A 23,381-nucleotide genomic window follows, 5' to 3' on the forward strand; every position below is an offset into this window, starting at 1 on the left:
TCTCGGCACACGGGCTTCAGTAGTTGTGGTGCGCGGGCTCAGTAGCTGTGTCCTGTGGGCTCTAAAGCGCAAGCTCAGTGGTGGCGCACAGGCTTAGTTGCTCTGTGACATGTGGGATCTTCCCGGACCAGGGATCGAACCTGTGTCCCCTGCATTGGCAGGCGGATTCTTTTTTTTTTTTTTTTTTATAAATTTTATTTATTTTTGGATGTGTTGGGTCTTAGTTTCTGTGCAAGGGCTTTCTCCAGTTGCGGCGAGCAGGGGCCACTCTTCATCGCGATGCGCGGGCCTCTCACTGTCGTGGCCTCTCCCGTTGCCGAGCACAGGCTCCAGACGCGCAGGCTCAGTAGCTGTGGCTCACGGGCCTAGCCAGTCCACGGCATGTGGGATCTTCCCGGACCGGGACACGAACCCGTGTCGCCTGCATTGGCAGGTGGATTTCTAACCACTGCGCGACCAGGGAAGCCCGGCAGGCGGATTCTTAACCACTGCACCACCAGAGAAGTCCCTACATTGAATTTTGAATGTAAAACCAACCTTGTATTCCTGGAATAAATACCATCTGGTCATGATTATTATTATTTTTTCCATATTGATTGTTTTTATTTTGATTTTTTGTTTGTTTGTTTAGGATTACTGAGTCCACATTCATGAGATATATTTGCCTGTATTTTGCTTTCCTTGTAATGTCCTTACGTGTTTTGGTGGAATTATACCAGGTTCATTAAATGAGTTGGGAAATGTTCATTTTTTTCCTCTGATATAATTTTTCTTTGATTGGTGACATTTCTTCCTTCTTGGAGTAGGAGGGGTTTAAATTATATATTCAAGTTTTTTATCAGATATAGCACTATTCAGATTTTTCATTTTCTCATGTAAATTTTGGTAACTTGTCTTTTTCAAGGAATTTATTTTATCTAAATTATCAAAATTACTGGCATAAAATTATTCATAATATCCTCTTATTATCTTTTAATATATGTAGGATCTCTAGTGATGTTCCCCTTTTTATTCCTGATATTAGATATCTTGCTCAATGTTGCTAGGGGCTTGTAATTATATTAATCTCAAAGAATCAACTTTCGGCTTTTTGATTTTCTCTATTTTCTATCTGCTTTCTATTTCATTACTTTCTATTCTTATCTTTATTATTTTATTCTTTCTACTTTCCTTTTTTTTTTAAAATTTATTTTATTTATTTATTTATGGCTGTGTTGGGTCTTCGTTTCTGTGCGAGGGCTTTCTCTAGTTGCGGCAAGTGGGAGCCACTCTTCATCGCGGTGCACGGGCCTCTCATTTTCACGGCCTCTCTTGTTGCGGAGCACAGGCTCCAGATGCGCAGGCTCAGTAATTGTGGCTCACAGGCCTAGTTGCTCCCTGGCATGTGGGATCTTCCCAGCCCAGGGCTCGAACCTGTGTCCCCTGCATTGGCAGGCGGATTCTCAACCACTGCGCCACCAGGGAAGCCCTCTTTCTTCTTTCTTTGTGTTTAATTTATGTTCTTTTTTTTCTAGCTTCTTGAGATGGAAGCTAAGGAAACATTCTCAATCTTTCATTTTTTAAAATACATATATCTACGACTTACCTGGTGGTCCAGTGGTTAAGACTCCATGCTTCCACTGCAAGGGGCGCAGGTTTGATCCCTGGTCAAGGAACTAAGATCCCACATGCTGCACGGCATGGCCAAAAAAAAAAAAGGTATATATATATATATATATATATATATATATATATATATATATATATATATATATATATATATATATATCTATATCTCTATAAAGAGAGAGAGAGACAGAGACAGAGAGACAGAGAGAGAGACAGAGACAGAGAGCGAGACAGAGACAGAGAGAGAGAGACAGAAACAGAGACAGAGTGTTGTAATTTTTTTCCATAATCGTTTTCAGCTCTAGTCCACAAATTTTGCTATGCCATATTTTTATTTTCCATTCAAAATATTTTCAATTTTTCATTATGATTTCTTTTTTGATGCATGGGTTATTTACAAATGCATTGCTTAATTTCCAAATATTTAGGTATTTTGTAATTATTTTTCTTTTTTAATATTTGGAAGATTTTTAATTAATTTATTTTTTACTTTCTTAAAAATCCAAGTATAGTTGATTTACAATGTTGTGTTAATTTCTGCTGTATAGAAAAGTGATTCAGTTATACATATATATATACATTCTTTTTTATATTCTTTTCCATTATGGTTTATCATGGGATATTGAATATAGTTCCCTGTACTATACAGTAGGACCTGTTGTTTATCCATTCTATATGTAATAGTTTGCATCTGCTAACCGCAGCCTCCCACTCCATCCTTCCCCCAGCTCCCTCCCCCTTGGCAACCACATGTCTGTTCTGTATGTCTGTGAGTCTGTTTCTGTTTCGTAGGTAGGTTCATTTGTGCCATATTTTAGATTTCACATGTAAGTGTTATCATATGGTATCTGTCTTTCTCTTTCTGACTTACTTAGTATGATAATCTCTAGGTCCATCCATGTTGCTGTAAATGGCATTATTTCATTCTTCGAAATGAGTAGTATTCCATGTGTATATGTACCACATTTTCTTTATCCATTCATCTGTTAATGGACATTTAGGTTGTTTCCATGTCTTGGCTATTGTGATTAGTGCTGCTATGAACATAGGGGTGCATGTACCTTTTTGAATTATGCTATTAGTAGATTTAAAATTTAGGATTTTTTTTCTTAGTGTTGAATTTACCTATTTTAAGATCTTGAAATGTCCTTTATCACTAGTAGTACTCCTTACCTTAAAGCTTGCTTATATTAATATTGCCACATAAATGCATTGTGGTTAGTGTTTTCATGGCATATCTTTTCCCATTCTTTTACTTTCACATTTACAGATAGCATATAGTTAGGTCTTGTTTTTTTAGACAGTCCTACAATCTTTGTCTTTAATTGGAATATTTAGTCCATTTACATAGTATAATTTCTGATGTAGTTTGTCTTCTGTCTTCTCTTTATTTTGCTTTTGTCTCATCTGATCTTTGTTTCTTTTCCTTCTTTTCTTGTTTTGTTTGGTATGAACCAAGTTTGTTTGTTTCTTCCTCCCTCCCTCCCTTCCCTTCCCCTTTCCTTCCTTTCTTTATTCTATTTAACTCTTCTAATAGTTTTTTCTAAAAAATCAACTTTATTGATGTATAATTTATATAAAAGTAAATGCATTCATTTTATAATTTGACAAGTTTTGACAAATATAACCACCATTACAATCAAGATATAGATTACTTTCTTAGCCTTAAATGTATTCTCTTGCAGTTAATCCCCAGAACTGTCAATCATTGATCTACTTTCTTTCTGTATAGTTTTGTTTTTGCCAGTTTTAGTATTTTACATAAATGGAATCATACAAGATGTACTCTTTTGTGTCTTGTTTCTTTTACTCAGCATAATTTTTTTTAGACTCATCAGGTTTGTTGTGTGTATTACAGTTCATTCTTTGAAGGCTAGGAATCTTTCCTAGCAATGAATGAGAGTGCCTGTTCTGCTCAGCCTAGACAACAGAGCATGCTGTCAAACTTTGAAATTTTGCTCATCTGATAGGTGAATAATGTTCTCTCAATAGATTTTAATTTGTACCTTTTTCCCTTGTTATGAGTCACGCTAGGAACCTTTCATCTGTTAAGGTCTCTTTGCATTTCTTTCTCTGAGAATTGTCTATGTCAGCCCATTCTTCTCCAACATTGTTGGTTTTCTTCTTTATTTTTATTTATTTTATTGGAGTATAGTTGATTTACAATGTTGTGTTAGTTTCAGGTGTACAGCAAAGTGAATCAGTTATACGTATACATATAACCATTCTTTTTTTTTTTTAGATTCTTTTTCCATATAGGCCATTACAGAGTATTGAGTAGAGTTCCCTGTGCTATACAGTAGGTTCTTATTAGTTATCTATTTTATATATAGTAGTGTGTATGTGTCAATCCCAATCTCCCAATTTATCCCTCTCCCTCCCCTGATAACCATAAGTTTGTTTTCTACATCCGTGACTCTACTTCTGTTTTGTAAATAAGTTCATTTGTACCCTTTTTTTAGATTCCACATATAAGTGATATCATATGATATTTGTCTTTCTGTGTCTGACTTACTTCACTCAGTATGACAATCTCTAGGTCCATCCATGTTGCTGCAAATGGCATTATTTTGTTTTTTATGGCTGAGTAATATTCCATTGTATATGTGCCACATCTTCTTTATCCATTCCTCCGTTGATGGATGTTTAGGTTGCTTCCATGTCTTGGCTATTGTAAATAGTGCTGCAGTGAACATTGGGGTGCATGTGTCTTTTCAAATTATGTTTTTTTCCAGATATATGCCCAGGAGTGGGATTGCTGGGTTATATAGTAGTTCTATTTTTAGTTTCTTAAGGAACCTCCATACTGTTCTCCATAGTGGGTGTACCAATTTACATTCCCACCAACAGTGTAGGAGGGTTCCCTTTTCTCCACACCCTCTCCAGCATTTATGGTTTGTAGATTTTTTTGATGACGGCCATTCTGACTGGTGTGAGGTGATACCTCATTGTAGTTTTGATTTGCATTTCTCTAATAATTAGTGATGTTGAGCATCTTTTCATGTGCTTTTTGGCCATCTGTATGTCTTCTTTGGAGAAATGTCTATTTAGATCTTCTGGCCATTTTTTGATTGGGTTATTTGTTTTTTTGATATTGAGCTGCATGAACTGTGTGTATATTTTGGAGATTAATCCCTTGTCGTGTTGCTTTGTTTGCAAGTATTTTCTCCCATTCTGAGGGTTGTCTTTTTGTTTTGTGTGTGGTTTCCTTTGCTGTGCAAAAGCTTTTAAGTTTAATTAGGTCCCATTTGTTTACTTTTGTTTTTATTTTCATTACTCTAGGAGGTGGATCAAAATTCTTTATTTTTAGACACTCTTTATTTGTTTATTTAAAATAAATTTCCATGGTTTTTTGATGTTGAGAATAAGCAGAAGACAAGTGTTTTTTTTTCCCCCCATCTTTATTTATTTATTTATTTATTTATTTATTTATGGCTGTGTTGGGTCTTCGTTTCTGTGCGAGGGCTTTCTCTAGTTTTGGCAAGCGGGGGTCACTCTTCATCTCAGTGTGCGGGCCTCTCACTATCGCGGCCTCTCTTGTTGTGGAGCACAGGCTCCAGACGCGCAGGCTCAGTAATTGTGGCTCACGGGCCTAGCTGCTCTGCGGCATGTGGGATCTTCCCAGACCAGGGCTCGAACCTGTGTCCCCTGCATTAGCAGGCAGATTCTCAACCACTGCGCCACCGGGGAAGCCCCTAGACACTCTTTATTAAGGATATCAACCCTTTATCTGTGATGTAAGTTATAAACATTTCCCTAGTTTTCCGTTTTTTTTAAACCTTGCTTTCATGGTTTTGTTTCTTCATGCAAAAGTTTTATTTATATGAGATTAGATAGCTCAGTCTTTTCTCATTGTTTCTGAATTTTTAGTCATAGTAAGGAAAGTTTTTTCTACTTGCAGTTGTAGAGGAATTCTCCTCAGCTTTCCTGTAGTAGTTCTATGGTGGTGTCACTTCTATTTAGACATTTGATTCATTTGGAGTTTATGGTGTGAGAAATGGATCGAACTTTATCTTTTTCTATTAAGCTATCCACTTATCTCAATACCACATTTTAAAAACCTATCTTTTCTCTACTTATTTGAATTATTGCTTTTGTCACACAAATTACCATATGCTATTGGGTTTATTTTTGTATTTTCTATTTTATATCATTAGACTGTCTGACTATCTGTGCATCAATACTATACTTACTGTTTTAGAGGCTTTTAAATATGTTTTTATATTTGATAGGGCCAGCCTCCACTTTGTTCTTTTTTAGGGTTTTTCTTATTTCTTGGTTCTACTAAATTAGCTTTATGATGAACTTGTCTAGCTTGTAAAAAATGTATGCTGATATTTTAATTGGAAACTTATAAATTAATTTAGGGAAAACTAACAGATTTAATGTTAAGTCTTTCAACTCAGGAAAGAAGGAAAATTTCCATTTGTTCAAACCTATGTTGTGACTTATTAGGCTGTGGCTATTTCTTGTTCTAAGTATTTTCTTTTTCTTCTTTCTCTCTTTGTTTCTCTTTTCTCATTTTTTTCTCTATATTTCTTTTGTTTTTCTTCCTATTTTAGATGGATTTTTCTCATCCATTATATCTCTTAACTACCTTTTGTTTAAACTTGGGATTATTGATTTTGTACACTGACTTTACAATTAATTTGTTATTTTATTAAAGCATAGTCCTTTTGTTCTTTTGGATTTCCAGACACTTAATTTTATTATCTGCAAATAGAGATAGGTTTATCTCTTTCTTTACAATTCTTAATCCTCTAATTGCTTCATTTTGTATAGTTGAATTGGTCATAACTTCTAATATGTTGTGTTAAATTTACACTTTTATTTGAATTGATATAGATACTTCGTGCTATAATTTGACTCTGGTAACTTCAATAGCTGTATCCCATGGATTTTGAAATGTTGTTTTCACTAATGTTCTTTTAAAAAAAATTCTCTAATTGTATCTGTATTTGTGCTTTAATCCAAGGGTTGTTTGATAGCATAATTTAAAACTTTCTAGCTGAAAGAGGCTTTAAAACTTTTTGTTATTGAATATCTATTTTTTAATGCATTTCTCTTTTTCTTTGAATTCTAATTATTTTACTACAGTATGCCTTGATGGCAATCATTCTGGGTTGATTTTCCAGAGTATACAGTGTATCTTTTCAATATGTAATTTTGAGTTATCTTTTATTTTGGAATGGTTTTCTTCAGTGATTGTTTTTTAGTATTCTGGTGTGTTCAGTTGCTTTGGTTTTCTTCTTTGGAGATTTACACACACACGCATACACACTAACAGTTTGCTAATGTTCTGCGTCACTTTCTGTTAAATCCGTTTTGGTTTTTTTTTGGCTGTGCCATGCGGCTTAGTTCCGTACCAGGAAATTGAACCCAGCCCCTTGGCAGTGAAAGCACAGAGTCCTAACCACTGGAGTGCCAGAGCATTCCCTTAAATCCTTTGTAATTAAAAATATCCCTCCTTTCCATTTATTCACCAATGTATTACTTCTAGTTTAGTCTTCATTTCTAAAGATATATATTTTTAAATTTCTAACACATTCCTTGTTTTTGTAAGTTCCATTTTCAAATCTTTTCTTTTCTCCGATAATATTATTTCTGGGTTATTTTGATTCTAATTTAAGTTGTTCTTTTAAACTTCTATTATTTTCTTAATTTCTTTTAGCTTGTTTGTTTAAAATAGTAGCATACAGTTTTTCTTTATTTTGTGGGCATGTTGTTCTGGCTTGTTTTCACTGCTTGAAAGAATGTTATTCTGATCCTAATTTTCGTTTTTTTCTGATAATAATTTTGAGTGGGTTTGACTACTTTTCTTTTCTATTGCTTATATTATATTTCAACGAGGTGAGTTTGCCTGTGCTAGAAGGGAGGATGGTCAGTGTAGATTTCCTAGCTTAAGGATTTTAGAGCTCCCTCTTCTGTCATTTATTTGAATTGTTAAAAAATACAGTGCTCTGTGAGAGGGGCTGTCTCCGTTCCCTTTTCCTTTCCTGTGCCCCTATTGTTCCTGCTCAGTATGGGGGCTCTGTCCTAGAAGTGAGACTTGAGCCTGGCATCCAGGTCACCCCAGCACTCTCTGATTTAACGAGGTCCCCTTGCACTCACCTGCAACTGTAGCCTACAAAGTACCTCCTAGGTTGGAATGATGTTCTCTGGGAGATATATCTGCAATGCATATAAAGACAAAGGATTTCTGGTAATATCCAAATCATATGTAATCAATAAGGAAAAGAAAACTACCCCTAATGTGCAGAGGTTAAAAACAGGCAATCTACAGAGGAGGAAATCTGAATGTCAAATAAATATATGAAAATGTGCTTCATCTCACTGATAATTGGAAATGCTAATTAAAATATGAAAATAGAGTATTATCTGATTCAGCACTAAAGACATTACAATAAATTAATATAATGGTTACCAAAAAAAAGAGTAACATATTGGTTTCTGTTGAACAGCCATCACCTTGTAATTGTTGTAAAAAAGGAAGCCAGAAAAAAAATCTGATTAGAAGAGATTTTAGTGCTCTCTTTCTGGCCTTTGCTTACACTGTTTCCACATTTCAGAATATATTCTCTATCCACCTCTTTATCTTGCTCATTCTCATGTTAATTGTCATCTCTTTCGGGAAATACCTGACTCCCCTTAGACTAAGATAGATGCCCTACTTTGTGGGTCCTTGGCATTTTATTCTTTCTCCACGATAGCATTTTCTAAACATTACTGTGATGATCAGTTTTATGTATCACCTTGGCTAGGCTATAGTATCCCATTAATCAATCAGACACTAATCTAGGTGTTGCTATGAAGGTGTTTTATAGATGTGAACAACATCTATAATCAGTTGACTTTATGTAAAGGAAATTATTCTCCATAATCTGAATGGGTTTGATTCAAGTAGTTTAAAAGCTTTGAGGGCAGTACTGAAGTTCCCCTGAAAAATAAGAAATTCTACCTGTGAGCTGCAGCATCACCTCCTGCTGAGAATTTCCAGACTTCCCTTCCTTATGGCCTGTCCAGTGGATTTTGGTCTTTCCTAGCCAGCCCCTGCAACTGTGTAAGTCAATTCCTTGCAATTAATCTCTCTCTCCCTTTCTCTCTCTCTCTCCCTCCCTCTCTCTCTCCCTCCCTCTCTCTCTCTCTATATATGTGTATATATATATATGTGTATATATATATATATATATATATATATATATATATATATGATATTTTTGCTCTTTCTCTGGTAGAACTCTGCCTGATAAAATTACTCTACCAGGGACTTCCCTGGTGGTGCAGTGGTTAAGACTCCACGCTCCCAATGCAGGGGGCCCGGGTTCAATCCCTGGTCCAGGAACTAGATCCCACATGCATGCTGCAACTAAGAGTTCACATGCCACAACTAAGGAGCCGGTGAGCCACAACTAAGGAGCCTGCCTGCCGCAACTAGGGCACCCACGTACTGCAACTAAGGCGCCCATGTGCTGCAACTAAGAAGCCGGCAAGCCGCAACTAAGGAGCCCGCCTGCTGCAACTAAGACCTGACACAACCAAATAAATAAATAAATAAATATTAAAAAAAAAGAAAGAAAGGAGGTGAGCATTTGCTTCCTAAAAAAAAAAAAAATTACTATACCAGATTATATAATTATGTTTTCTTTTACATCAGACCATAAACACCGTTAAAGCAGGTATGGTGTCTGTCATGTTAACCTTTGTATTTCTGGTGCCTAGGATATAGTATATGTTCAAAAAGGCTGTTAAATGAACAAATGAATTTCCTATTGAGATTGAAGCATATAAGAGGCCCAATGTGCAAATCCTTAATACAGCTGTGGGAAACCCTGCTTAGTGCACTGTAGGATTGGAGAAATGGAGAAAGAAGGATCTAAAAGCCTTCTAGATGCTTGTAGGAAGTTCTGATAAATGCCAAATAGTAACAGTTCACTCCTTGGAGAAATCATTCTTTTGGTAAGTCACTGGAGTATCCATCCAGTTTTCAAAGCTGTACCAAACACTGATTCCATGAGGCAGTCATTTCTGTACTAAAAAGGAGGATTCAACCAAATACTACTGGTGTAGTTTAGTGGCAAAGAACTTTAATATTTAAAGAAAATGTAAATATTAATATATCAAGTAACCCTAAATCGTATACTCTAGGAGGCTTATCCATTTTCATTTCCAACAAAAACATCAAAAATAGAGTTTCATCTTATTTGGCATAAAAGATATTACAATAACCTAATATGATAATTGCTAAAGAATGAATCAGAATCTTGGCTTCTATTAAAGAAGAGACATTACCTTGTATGTATTTAAAAAAAAAAAAAACCAGAAGAAAACCCTGATGACAAGAGAGAACGACATCAAAACTTTTAAAAAAATGCCAAAGATTAAAGGTTAAAACAAAAAGAACCAAAACATGAATAGTGCCCTAAGCCTGTTTTCCAAAAGAGGTCTGAAGGCTTATTACATCAGCTACATCTGATGTGATACATCGTATTCCCAGGCCCCACTTTCTGCCAACTGAATCTGAGTCTCCTTGGGTCAGGTCTGAGTATTGAGTAGTTACTAAGCTCCCCAGGTGATTCTGATGCACAACCAGTTTTGTGAACTAATTCTAAACTATCAGAGTCTTCACAAAAGATCTTTCCTTTCCTTCATCTCACAGGTCAAGTTCAGCTTCCTGCAAGAAGCTTTCTGTGTTCTCTTTTACCCACTAGCAAGATTTCTGTGGTTCCTTCTATCTACTAACTTCTTATCTTAATATGGCATTTAATCATATTACATTATAGAACCATGAAATTGAGCTGGAAAAGAATGGAGAAGCAACAATATTTTAGTTCTCCTCACATTGTCTCTTTATATCCTGTTTTGTTCTATTAGTTTAGTCTCTCAGACGGAACAACAGACAACCATGACCAAAGATTTTCCTACTGATAAGCCCGATGTAACAAAACTTTTGACCCAATGCTTTAGAATTAATTAATTAACCGTAAGAACCTAGGCTTATTACAATGACCTAGGTTCATTCCCAGCTGCACCACTAATATGATTTTAGAAAAGGTGCTTCACCTTTTCACATATAGATTTCCTTATCAGTCAAGTAAAGATACAATATCTTGATAATAATGATTATTATCATTATCATTATGCTAAATAGAGGGAAATGGAAAAACAAAATAGTTTCTCATCAATTAAAAAAAATTGGTGATCATGCAACTACCAGAGTTTTTAGTCATAGTTGGGACTAGTATGAATATTACATATCCAGAAAGGAAACAAACTGATGGTTCCGGTAAAACAGTTTTTCAGAATCACAGGTAAAGGGAAAACAATAAAACTTAGGTGTCCTTGTTCCAAAAATAAACATAATATTTTGAACTATTTCTCACCTCCTGCTGTACGGCCTGGTTCCTAACAGGCTGTGGACTGGTACCGGTCCACTGCCCCGGGGGTTGGGGACCCCTGCTATACAGGCACTAAAAGGAAGATAAAGATCTAAATGTATTGACCTAATTTTAAGTGAAAAATGAAAATTACAAAATTGTGTATAGGATGATCTTATTTGTGTTAAAATATATACTAGATGCTTCACATATGTAGTTGTATGAGGAGAAACATTTCTGGAAGGAGAAATTAACAAGAAACTGTTAACAATGACAACTGGGTTATGGGATTGTGAAACTGAATTGGGAAATAGGAACTTTTGTTTCCTCTTCCACATTCTCTGTACTTTTAAATCTCTTAGTTTGAGTTTGGGTTTTATAATAAAAGTACTTTCAAATGCATAAAAACAATAGAATTTTGCTAACAGTATCAGAATTAGTTTTCAAGTTTTCTTTAAAATGATTTCTTCCCTGAGGGGCATGTGTAGGTGTTCAAAGCGCATTTGTCCTCCCTCAGTGATCATACCAGTGCACGACAGCTGTCACTCATGGAGCCACTGACTCAGACTTTAACACATTGAGAATAGCCTGTCATGGCTTTCATCTGAAATAGTTAAAACTCTTTAAGAAAAAGTAAGCAATTTGACCAAGGTAAATTCCACCAGAAGACTCTGAAGAACTGTAAACACAGGAATGAAACAGGTTTAGCCTTTAATTTTCCCACAATAATGTTAAGTGTTCCCAAAACCATTATGATTACTCACCTCATTTTTCAGCTTGCTTCAAAAATAAAATACATTAGCATAGAAACTGGGAGAACTACATATATTAATTAGAGGGAGCCATGTTAGTTATAACCCCATAGTCATTTACTTTACTGACATTACACAGTTCTCATACAAGTTCACTGGTGTATTGCTCAGACTAAGAATAAAAATAATTTGATTATCTAAACACACATCAGCTAGGGGTTAGGTTAGGTGGCCAGCATGCAGGTAGGTGGTAAGAAAAGTCAACAATAGAGAATGAAATTTGCCTCATATTTTCTGTGACTCAGATGAAAATAACAAAGATAACTAGGAATTTAATGTTATCAAACCAGCCTCTCAGTATAAATTTGATGTTTTCATGTTATTACACAGTGTTTCTTGATAGGAAAGTTTTGATTTGAAAATGTGACTAATCACTAAGAAAAACTTTCATAAAAAATAAAGCATATTAACAGTAATTCTAAACATTAATCAATAAAATATATAGAAAGAAAGCCATAGTCCTCAATGAGCTTGTATTAAATCCTAAGAGACTGAATTTACAGTGCACCCAGGCCTCCTGCTTCATCCTCTAAGCTCCCAGAGGATGCATTCATTTGTTTGAGAAATCTGTGTTGAAGTCCTCTGTGCCACACATATTGCCTAACATTAAGGGCAGAGTGGTGAAGGATGTCATTCTTCCCTATGAGCTTTGGCTCATGTCATCAGTGTAGGTCATATCACAATATATTATGGCTCGTTGTGATTATGTCTTAAGGAAGAACTCATGTCCTATTCATGTTTGTTCACTGTGTTTAGCTCAGTAATCAAGTTTAATTGCTGCAAAAAGTTTAAATGGTTAATTCCCCCCCCCCACCAAAATATAGTTATGGGAATAAAGAGAAAAAAGAGAATAGATGAAAAACAATTAATATTGTTGGACTAAAGAAGGTATTAAAAATTTCTGATTGCCTATCATGTGGCAAACATCATTCCAGGGAATTTGTGTGTGTATGCTTGTTTATTCCTCACCCCAGTTTTGTGGGACAGGAAGAAAACTAACCTTACTAAGCCTTACAGAGGTTAATGCTTCACTCCCTTCCTACCTATACTCCCCACTGCAGCCAGGTGACCCAGTCTGGTCACTCATTGGCTTAGCAGCCTTCCATGGCTCTCCACTGTACTTGGAAAAATGCCCCAAACCCTCAACTGACTTGGAAGGAGCTATGGGACCTGGTGTTTTCCCAAGTCTCCAGCCTCATTTCTTGCCTTTCTTTCTCCTGCTCTTTTCTCTCTTGGTAAAATGCATTTCCTTCTGTTCCTTAAGCACACACCATGCCCTTTTTCATCCTGGCCTTCCCACAGGCTGTTCTCAAATGCAGAATGCTTTTCCTTCCTCTCTCCTCAATAAATATCAAATGAGTGAATGAATTAATGAATGAAGGGATATTGAAGAGAACGTAGAATCCTGTTCAGTGGAAAGATAAAGAGTAGGTAAAGGGATTATGGAATTAATCACAAAACTATGATAATAGATGAGTTCTTTGAGGTTTAAGCTGATCACAAGATGTAGTACATCTAGCACCCAGATCTTGGTTTCTTCTCTTCACTAGTTCCTGCTCTTCCTTCAAGCCTCCATGTTAGTGCCACACTCTCTAGGATGCTTTTGTGACCACCAAGGTGGTTAAATCCCTCACTATATGCCCTATAGCTCCATACACTTCCCTTCTATGGTGCTTATCACACCAGACTGAAGCTGCTTAAAAGGGCTGTGACTTCCTTGTTTGCTTCTCTATTCTCAGCACACAGCTGGTGTGCACACAGCTGTGGTGTGTTGTAAACACGACATTGTGGTTACTCTCTCTATATTAATTGATTTGAATTAACACAGAATTACTCTAGGACACATAGTTGGTTAGCGTTTCTCATTGGTTTTGGTGTTTTATTCTTTTGGTCATGAGTTTATTTTATATAGAATTATCGTGTAGTTGGAGATTTTATATTTTCCCTACCCACTCTCAGATTGAGTACAGGGACTTCCCTGGTGGTCTAGTGGTTAAGACTCCACGCTCCCAATGCAGGGGGCCCGGGTTCGATCCTTGGTCAGGGAACTAGATCTGCATGCCGCAGCAAAGATCCCGTGTGCTGCAACTAAGACCCGGCACAGCCAAATAAATAAATATTTTTAAAAAATTGAGTACAACTGGTGAGAGATTGGGGCTACTCTCAAATATAAAATATTATCTACTCAATAATAGAATTAAAAAATAACTATCCCAGTTATTTAAGTGTCCTTCTGGGTGCATGCTCTGGGGAGCACATGCATTTCATTTTTTTTTTTTAACCTCACCCTCCACCCTTTTCCGTTTTCCTGACTAATTCCTATCTATCTTTTTCATCTCATCAAGTATTACTTCAGAGAATGTGTACATACACTATCAAGAGGACAACTGCATTCCCAGTGTCAAATACAAGAGTACCTGACACATAGTAGGAGCTCAATATTGAATAATGAATGAGTGAGTGAATAAATGAGGATGTGTTGGAAAGATTCAAGGTAGGATCTTGTTCAATGGAAAGCTACAGGAATAAAGAGATGAGGAAATAAATCACAAAGCTATGATAATAGTTGTGTTCTTTAACATTTAAGCTGATCATAACATGAAGCACACTTAGCACCCAGATCTTGGTTTCTACATAACATTCTCCAGTAAAATGAAGCAGGAATTCTTGGAGAAATAGCTGATTCTAGGGCAGGGGCAGGGAAAATACAAGATGAGTTTGGAATATCACATACTGCCAGAAAATAATGAAGTGCTTAAGTGGCCAAAAGTGTGGACTGAACTTAGTGACTCTCATCTAACAGAATATGGAAAGGAACAAATAGTAACTGTAGTAACAGGAGAAACCTGGCAGACACTCCCTTAACCAACTGATCAAGATTAATATCACCAGTAATACAGGCTGACATCATGGACTCCCTGACATGATGCAATGAGAAACGCACCTCTCTTCAGGGATATTGTTTTACAAGATCCATAAACTCCATCTAATCATGAGAAAATACCAGATAACCTAAATTGGGGGACAGTGAAGGAAATATCTGACCAGTGCATTTAAAAGTGTCAAGGTCATGAAAAAGCTAGGGAAGACTGCGAAACTGTTAAAGAATCAAAGGAGAATGAGACATGACAACTAAATGCAACATGGTATCCTGGAACAGAAGAAGGATATTAGTGGAAAAACTGGTGAAGTCTGAATAAATTCTATAGTTAATTTCACTGTTCCAGTGTTAATTTCTTGATGCTGATACATGGGTCATGGTTATGTAAGATGTTAACACCATGAGAAGCTGGATGAAGGGTATATGGGGACTCCGTACTATCTTTGCATCTCATCTGAAAAATCTAAATTATTTCAAAATAAAAAGTTGAAAAAGAAAAAGATTCCACACAAGGCTGCAGTGTCCATTACAGGGAGTGTAGTGAGGAGGGCAGGGAAAATTGCCTGATTTGGGGTCCATAAAATCTTGGCCCTCTAGCAGTACATATAATGCTACCCTTAATCTGCATAGTGATTTTGATTTTGTGGAAGGATTTCACATCCTAAGCTCATTTAACCCTTTCCACTAAGAGGAAGGATAGGTAAGGAAGGTGCTTATGTTCATAGGGGACTAGAGTGAGAAACTTCCAGAACTTTAGGACAAAATGAGTAATCTCACATATAACGTTTGAGATTAGGCATCTGTAGAGAGCAAAGTATGGACTCTAAAAGGAACTGATCTGAAAGAAGACTGTGACATCAGTAATTAACACACTGGTGAAAAAAAGCACGCAGAGATGGCAGGCAACCAAGTCCAGAAATAGGATAACCAAACTCTGAATTTGTCAATATGTTTGCAGCAGGGACCAGGGAGATGTAGGTGCAAGCTGTGTCTCAGAAACTCAGATAATAGGACCTTCTCTTTGGGAAAAAGATCAACTCAGGCTATTGTAGCTCCTTTTTCTGATTCTTTTCTCTCTTAACAAGTAATTAAAGCACAGAGAAAGAAAATTGATTACCTGTGTAGTTAGCACTGTGCTAGATAATTTTGATGTTTTTAAATTTTCTCAAAACACTATGAAGTGGGCATTATTGCCCCCAGGTTACACGTGGGAATCAAACACCTATAGAGAGATTAAGCTACTCACTTGGTTACAACGTAAGTAGCAGAGCTGGAATTCAAACCCATATGTATCTGATGCCCTGACCCAATCTCTTACCAGACCCATTGGGTGAGTACAGAGAAAATGCCCCACAGCCCTCCTGTGCTCTTTAACCATCCTACCTGATGGGGACTTCTGGCAAAACCTGGATCACTGCTCTCTGGGGTTGTCTTTTGCAGCACTCGTTTAAAGGCCAAAACCCCACTTGCCTTTTGAAGACAACAAGCTCTATAGTGAATGGACAAGAGGGTGACTCCCCAACATCCATTTCCCTTTCTCTTGGTACTCACCCTGATTTTTGTTGGGTATTCGTGCCAGCCCTGCCCAGCCCAAGCAATTTGGCTGAAGCTGACTCCACCCCTGGTCCTTGGGGAAGGACATCTGATTCAGACTAGTGTGACACTATTCTCTGGCCACAGATTTTGGTGACAGGATGGGCATGCAGGCAGAATTAGGTCAAGGAGCATGAGGATTCATACACTAGGAGCCTCTGAGAAATATGCCTCTTTGTTTTTTTTGGGTGGTGGGTGGTTTCAGAGTTTTTTCTGGGAATGGAATGAGGACTCATGTAGCACAAGGGTATGGATGAAGAAGCAGGTTGTCGTTATTTACTTTGTCCCAGTGAAGTGGAGTCAGCCTTTGGAGAAAGTGCCTTGTGCATCAGACAGGTCAAAATAAACTAAGCCTTCGGTGTTTCCACTTTTCTTATGAGCTAATAAGTCCCTCCAATGATTTAATACAATTTCAGTTGGTTTTTCTCTTACTTACAACTGAAATTATCTTCACTGAAAAAGTCCAAACTAACTTTTATGGACATTAGCCAGTAAGCAGGATAATCATGTAATTTATGAATCAAATCAGGACTTTTTTTCAGAGAATGAGAGGGAGTTATTAATAATTAAATGGGGCAACAGGTGTGAGCTGTGACCATCCTGGACAGGCTGTAATGTGTAGTCCCTCTACCACTGAGGCAGATGCTAGTTGCAAATCTGTCAGTGAATATGCTGTGAGACTTTGGGAAATTAATTTCTGATCTCTGAATATCAGTTTTATATAAAATAAAAATAAAATATGACATTCTTTGAGTCTAGGTGGTTTCTCTTGAGTCTGTAATACTCTTTACTCCTTGCTGCAATGGGGTTCCAAAGGCTGAAATGTTCCTCGCAGCAGAGATAATAATAATAACAATAACAATAATAATAATAAGCACAGTGGCAGCTTCACAAACTAAATGTTTACTAGTTGGGATTTTGTTATTCTGCCATTTTCATACCAACCTTTACATGGATATTTGAGAAGCATCAATGAATAAAAATTACAAAACCACAAAAGACTAATAAACAAAAGTCATTAGGTAGTACACTTGATGTCTAGGCATTCTTATGATGGGATTCGTAGCATCAAGGAAAAGTTGAGTGGGGAGAAAAGCTGGGCCAAGGATGATGTCCAGTCAATGTTCAAATTGCTTCTCCTCCCACTCGTTCCCAAGACCATTTTGATGTCATAGTCTGGAGTCAAATCCTGAGTCTTTGCCAAGTCATTATCCTTTAAATTTATATTATTTAATAAATAACACCCTCTAACAATTAATAAAAAATATCAGGCCACATACTTTTATTTCATCCAGAACTTACTGAATATCTTCTATTTGCTAGCCACTAAGCCAGGTGCAAGTGACAATCTTGCCATCAAGGTCACACATAATCCAGTGTGAAAATAGCAAATATATATAGATTTAACCATAATGAGGTGATGCCCATGCTTTATTTGACATATCAACCAGTCTATGAGACACAGAAGAGAGAGGAATTGTTTCTTTTGGAGGGAGGAGCAGAAAGAGTAGGTCCCATCCAATCTGAGTCTTAAAATCTGAGAGGAGGAAGAAGGACCTTTGGGGAAGAATTTCAGAATATGAAACAGGACAAAGAAATAAAACCACTTTCCATCTCCCTCAGAGCTCTAATGCCTGCAAGGTTGCCTCAGGTACTATTGTGGGATGGAGACTTATAGGTTGAATTGTGTCACTCCAAAAAAAATATTGGAGTCTTAACCTCCACCATATCAGAATGTGACTTTTTTGGAAATAGGGTCTTTACTATGTTGAGGTCATTAGGGTGGACACTAGTCCAATATGACTGGTGTCCTTATAAAAAGCAGAAATTTGGACACAGAGAGGCACAGAGGGCACACAGTGGAAAGAGACACAGAGAGAACTGTAAAGCCATGTGAAATGGAGGATTGGAGTGATGCATCTATAAACCAAGGAACACCAAAGATGCCAGCAAACCAGCAGAAGCTGGAAAGAGGCAAGGAAGGATTCCCCTACAGGTTTCAGAGGGAGCAGGGTGCTGTTGACACATTGATGTCTGAGTTCGAGCCTCCAGAGCTGGGAGATAATAAATTTCTGTTGTTGTAAGTCACCCAGTTAGTGGTACTTGCATATGGCAGACCTAGGGATCAAATATAGGAGCAAAGAAGTTGCTCTCAGCATTCTGGACTGCCCATTCCTACTTTAAACACATTCTCTTTTGTTTTATGCTTCTCCTTAAGGTTTTGTTTGAAAAGCAGGGTTTCATTGATGAAATGAACTTGAAAACCACAGGTACAGAGCTTTGAGAGTATATCAGTTGGACACTTTCAGTTGCAAATAACCAAAGCAGAGGTCAAATGTCTTAATTAACCAAGGGATTTATGGCTCCTATAATTATAAAAGCCTAGAGAAGATGTGAGGTTCCAGTGCAGTTTGACAGAGACATTGACCAAGGCTCTGACTACATTTCTCTGCAGTTTTCTGGAGAGTTGTCATGTAAGGGTTTCATCCTCGGCTGCTCCTGTAATGGTGGCAAAATGGCTGCATAGTTCCAGCTTCACCTGACAGCACACTACACAGAGTAGTGAGGAACAATGTTGACCAGCTATCCCCAGCCAAGGCCTTGAGGTTCTCACTGATTGAACCACCCCTGAGCCTGCACTGATCACTTGGCCTATATTCTGGATCAACTGTGACAGGAGGGAAGGATTCACTCTAATTGGCTTAGCTCACTGTTTCCATTAACCTTTGCTACATAAAAAAATACTCCAAAATTTAGTGTCTCAAAACCACAACAATTTATTAGTTCATGAGTCTGTGGGTCAGGAATTTGGGCAGGGCTCAGCTGGGATGGCTCATTCTCTTCCATGTCGTGTTGGCTGGGCTCACTCATGCATTTAATGTCACTTGGCAAGTCAGCTTGGGTCCAGCTGGTCCTGGATGGTGTTGGTTCTATGTCTGCTGATTGTCCGGGCTGCCTTGGTTCTCTTCTGTGTGTCCTCTCCACCCAGCCAGCTGGGGCATGTTCTTATGCACATAGCACCTCATGAGGTGAGAACAGAGGCTCAAGAACCCTTGACATCCAAACTTGAGACCTGTGCGATATAGTTTCTGTCACATTATATTGGTCAAAGCAAGTCCCCACCTCTTGGTGGGAAGATCTGTAAGAATTTGTGATGGTTTAAAAACATCACACCCACCCTTAGAGCTGGGGGAGGGGGAACCAATTTCACCAAACCACAGAGCTCCTGAACAGAATGGACATTAGGGGGAAAACTGGCCAGAGGCTGGAGAAGATTGAAATCAATTGTGAGGGGTTCTGTATGCCTTGCTAAGTGGAATTTATCTTCTAGGCTTATGGTTCTCACCCTGTTTCTGTGACAACATAATGATTCTGATGCATTTTCATTAGGAAACATGATTTAAAAGTGAGTCACCATGGCTGTTTTTCTCAACCTGAAGATTGGGCATGAATAATGTTTTTTTAGGGGGGCTGCATGCTCCTTCCTCTTGGGGAGTGGGGCTGCCTTGGTTGTAACTCACTGTTCCAGGCACTGGGGAGCCATTGATATCTTGTTCCTAAGTGCAAGGGAGATTTCTGCTCTGAGACTCAGTCTTAAGCTGCTCCTGTAACAGCTCTGAGTTATACTCACACACCTTTCTTCATTTCCCCCAGTGTGCACATATGCTGCTAGTTTGGGATTTTCCTCTTTCCAGCAGCACATGATTCCCAGAAGCAACCTTTCCTTCCTGCTGGTCAAGTGCTTAGGGCCCAGTCTACTCCTGGGTGCTCACACACCATTCTCCTTGCCATAACTTTTTTTTTCTGCTTTCTGGCCTCAACCAGGACAGCCCTAGTCCATCCAATGTGTTTGGACATCAGTCAGGGAAATGGCTACTGCCCAATTCTCTTCCCTCCCAGAAATTGCCTTCTTGCAACTGATTTGGTCTCCAATGGCCAAATGAACATGAACGTGAGCATATTTACAAGGGGATCTTGTCACTGCCATCCCTGTGGCATATGAACTGCAGCTCCAGTGAGTGTCCTGCCATGTGCACATATTTATCTCTGCTGCTGGGCTGTACACAACTTGTAGAAGAAACATGGGATTCAAATTGTTTGTGTTGAAAATAAATACTTTTTGAATGAGGGAATTAATAATGTATAAAAAAACAAGATAACCCTGTGTAGCATCCCTCTTGATGGAAAAGTTAGGGACAAGGAAAATGTCCCCTGGTGGATGACTTTTCTTGTATTCTCAGAGTCCTGGTTCCCAGTCAGGCACTAGTGCCAGGTGGTATCAGGCATCTTGATCTCAGGTTCTCCCTTACACTGGAGGTAATGGTTTTATCATTTCATAGTGGGGAACTAGAAGGATCCCTACAGAGCAGAACTTGTCAGGTGAAGCAACAGGTAAAGAAGGAAAGGTCGCCTATCTGATTTAGTGACAAATAGAGGGGCATAACTTTGATCTCTTGAGTTCCCAGGCCAATTAATTTCCCATTTACTACTCTTCTTTCATTTACTAGTCACATGGTCTTGGTCAAGTCTCAGTTTCCTCACCTGTAAAATAGATATCATCACCTAATCTACTTTTTTCCTATTATTGCCATGAGGGCTGGAGTTCATGAAGATGCTGGGCAAACCATGTAGCGGGGAGAGAAGAAACAGCAGAGATATGTCTTTAGGTGTGGGACTTTAGAGGATATTGTCTAAATGATGGTGGTGGGCTAGAATTACATGAAAAATAGATTTTCAATGCCTTCTACACTATACCCTTCTCTCCAAGAGGCTATAATAAAATCTGGTCAGAATGTTGTGAGATCCCTGGTCAGGCTCCATCTCTCCCTAGATGGGGTTAAATCTAGTCTCATTGTTCTCTAGGGAGTTAATGGCCAATGAATCTTCTGCTACTCTTGCCTCTGTCCCTAGTGGCCACCTAGACCAGAGCTGGTACATCTCTATTTCATTGTCAGTAATGTTGTTGGATGAATGAGTGCATGGAGTCTTGGCTTCTTATAGTCTTAGTCATATTAGACAGAACTTCCCAGCTCTCTTCTTCTCTTTTCCAGAAAGAACCTTCCTCAAACTCCTAAAATGATGACCAGACCCCTGAAAAGCTACAATGCCAACCATCAGGCACTCTTGTGCAAACATGTTCCACTGTCACACTTTCAGCCTTAATAATTCCAAAGGGAAATCCAACTCAACCCAAGTGACTAAGGCATTCCCTTGTAGAACCTGTATTAGTTTCTTCCTTCCCCCTCCCTCCCTCCCTCTCTCCCTCTCTTCCTCTCTTCCTTCCTTCCTTCCTTCCATCTATATTGGAACAGACTTTAGAAATGAGTTTGTTACAGTCTGGAGCCCTGCCCTGAGAAGGGCTTATCTGTAAATGATATGCTCTGTGATGAATTAAAAGACAGGAATCTTTGCAACATCGCTTGGAAGTCACTCTGTGAAGTCCTACGTTGCTTTGCCTCCTTAGCTTCCATGCCCAGAGCACCTTGAAGACAGTCTCAGAGAAGATACTAATGGGTCCATGTGTGAGCTCACTTACCAGGACAGGAACATGTGGGTTGCCTTGAGCCCAACTGCGTCTTCTGATCTCTTTGTCCCTGTAAGAAGGAGACTCAGATGTGAGGAGAAAAAGCAAGCTGGAGATTGTTAGAGGTAGGAGCCAGGCAGCCCACTGGAGAATATCCAGTCAACAGCCACAGCGGCCTGGTCAATATACAGTTGGCAGCAGACAGGTTTGGGATCAGGAGTAATCATGGGCATGGACTCCTCAGGCCATATAGGACTAATGAGAAATGGAAGGGAAAATAAGAGAAGGAAAAAAGACATTGCAAAAGCAAGCTGCTTCTAGGCCAAGACTAGCAATTAGGCCAGGACTGGTTCCCAAGGCAACCATGAGGTTAAGTCTGCACAGGAAACCAGTGGCCCCAGCTATGAAGGTCAGAAGTCACAGCTCATGGAGGCTCATGGTACATCCCTTGCACACCAGCCCAGGCTACAGATTCTGTTCTACCCTGCAGGGCAGCACTTGTCTCAGCAGAAGAATACAGCTGAATACAGCCGAGACAAGCTTTGGGTGTCTGTCCACTTACCCAAGTACAGGCTGATCTCAGGAAGATGTCCTTCTGTGGCTTGTTTTTTTGCCACTAATAGACTATGTGACCCCGTGCAGGTCACCCTTGCTCTCTGGAACTCTGTCTTCTCATCTGTTAAAGGGGTCATTGGAAGTAGACCAGCCCAAGAGTTCTTGTGGCCCTAATACTCTGAGAGCACCTCTCTCTGCTCCCTGCCCAGTCTGTGCCCTGCTTCTGGCCCCCCTGTGTCCCCAGGTATTCCTGTTCCTTCCTTTTATAATTAAAATGTATACTTCACATTCTTGAGCCTGGCTTCCCTTTGTTTCTTTTCTTACTGCCACACAGATGTAGCTCATCTTTCCTGGATCTCAGTCTCTTGCCCTCTCTCTGTCCATTAACTATCTGTACTTAGTTATTAGCCAAAGTGTTCATTTTGATTTGTGCAGCTCTTTATAATTTGTAGACCTCCTTCACAGAGCTTCTCTCATTAATCCTCACCAAAAAACTTGGCCTGCAGGAACCCCAAAGAGCTTCAGTCCCGTGGGTCACTGAACTTTGGGCTATCTTTTCTAGAGCAAGTCTTCCTCCTTCTTATCCTGACGTTTATTTGAGCTGAACTAGTTTCAAATGAAAACTTGCTTTCATAGAGATATTTAGAAATTACAACCCTTTTTCCCTCCATGGGAATTTATTAAATCTATTCCTTCAATATTTATGTCTTGCTGGCTTGGGGGCTGTACCAACACAGAAATCAGACTGCCTTGATGTGACCCTCCCTCAGTCACTCACAGGGGAAATGTCTGGACTGACCCAGCTCGAGGCCTGTGATGCCTTGAATCATTCTTTTCTAGGAGTCTCTGAAGGGGTTACTGGCCACAGTCCATCTCTACAGCCAAGAGCTTTCAGGGAGACCAGAGTGAATGAGGAACAAAGTTCCTACAATTTAGTAATCAAGGATGGAGAAGGCCTATTGGGGAAAAGTACCTAGAGCGTCGGCAGCTGGTCCAAGGCACTGCTCTTTGGAGTTGGAGAGGAGCAGTTGGCT

The sequence above is a fragment of the Eschrichtius robustus genome, chromosome 11 (genome assembly GCF_028021215.1).
Source record: "Eschrichtius robustus isolate mEscRob2 chromosome 11, mEscRob2.pri, whole genome shotgun sequence".
NCBI lineage: Eukaryota > Metazoa > Chordata > Mammalia > Artiodactyla > Eschrichtiidae > Eschrichtius > Eschrichtius robustus.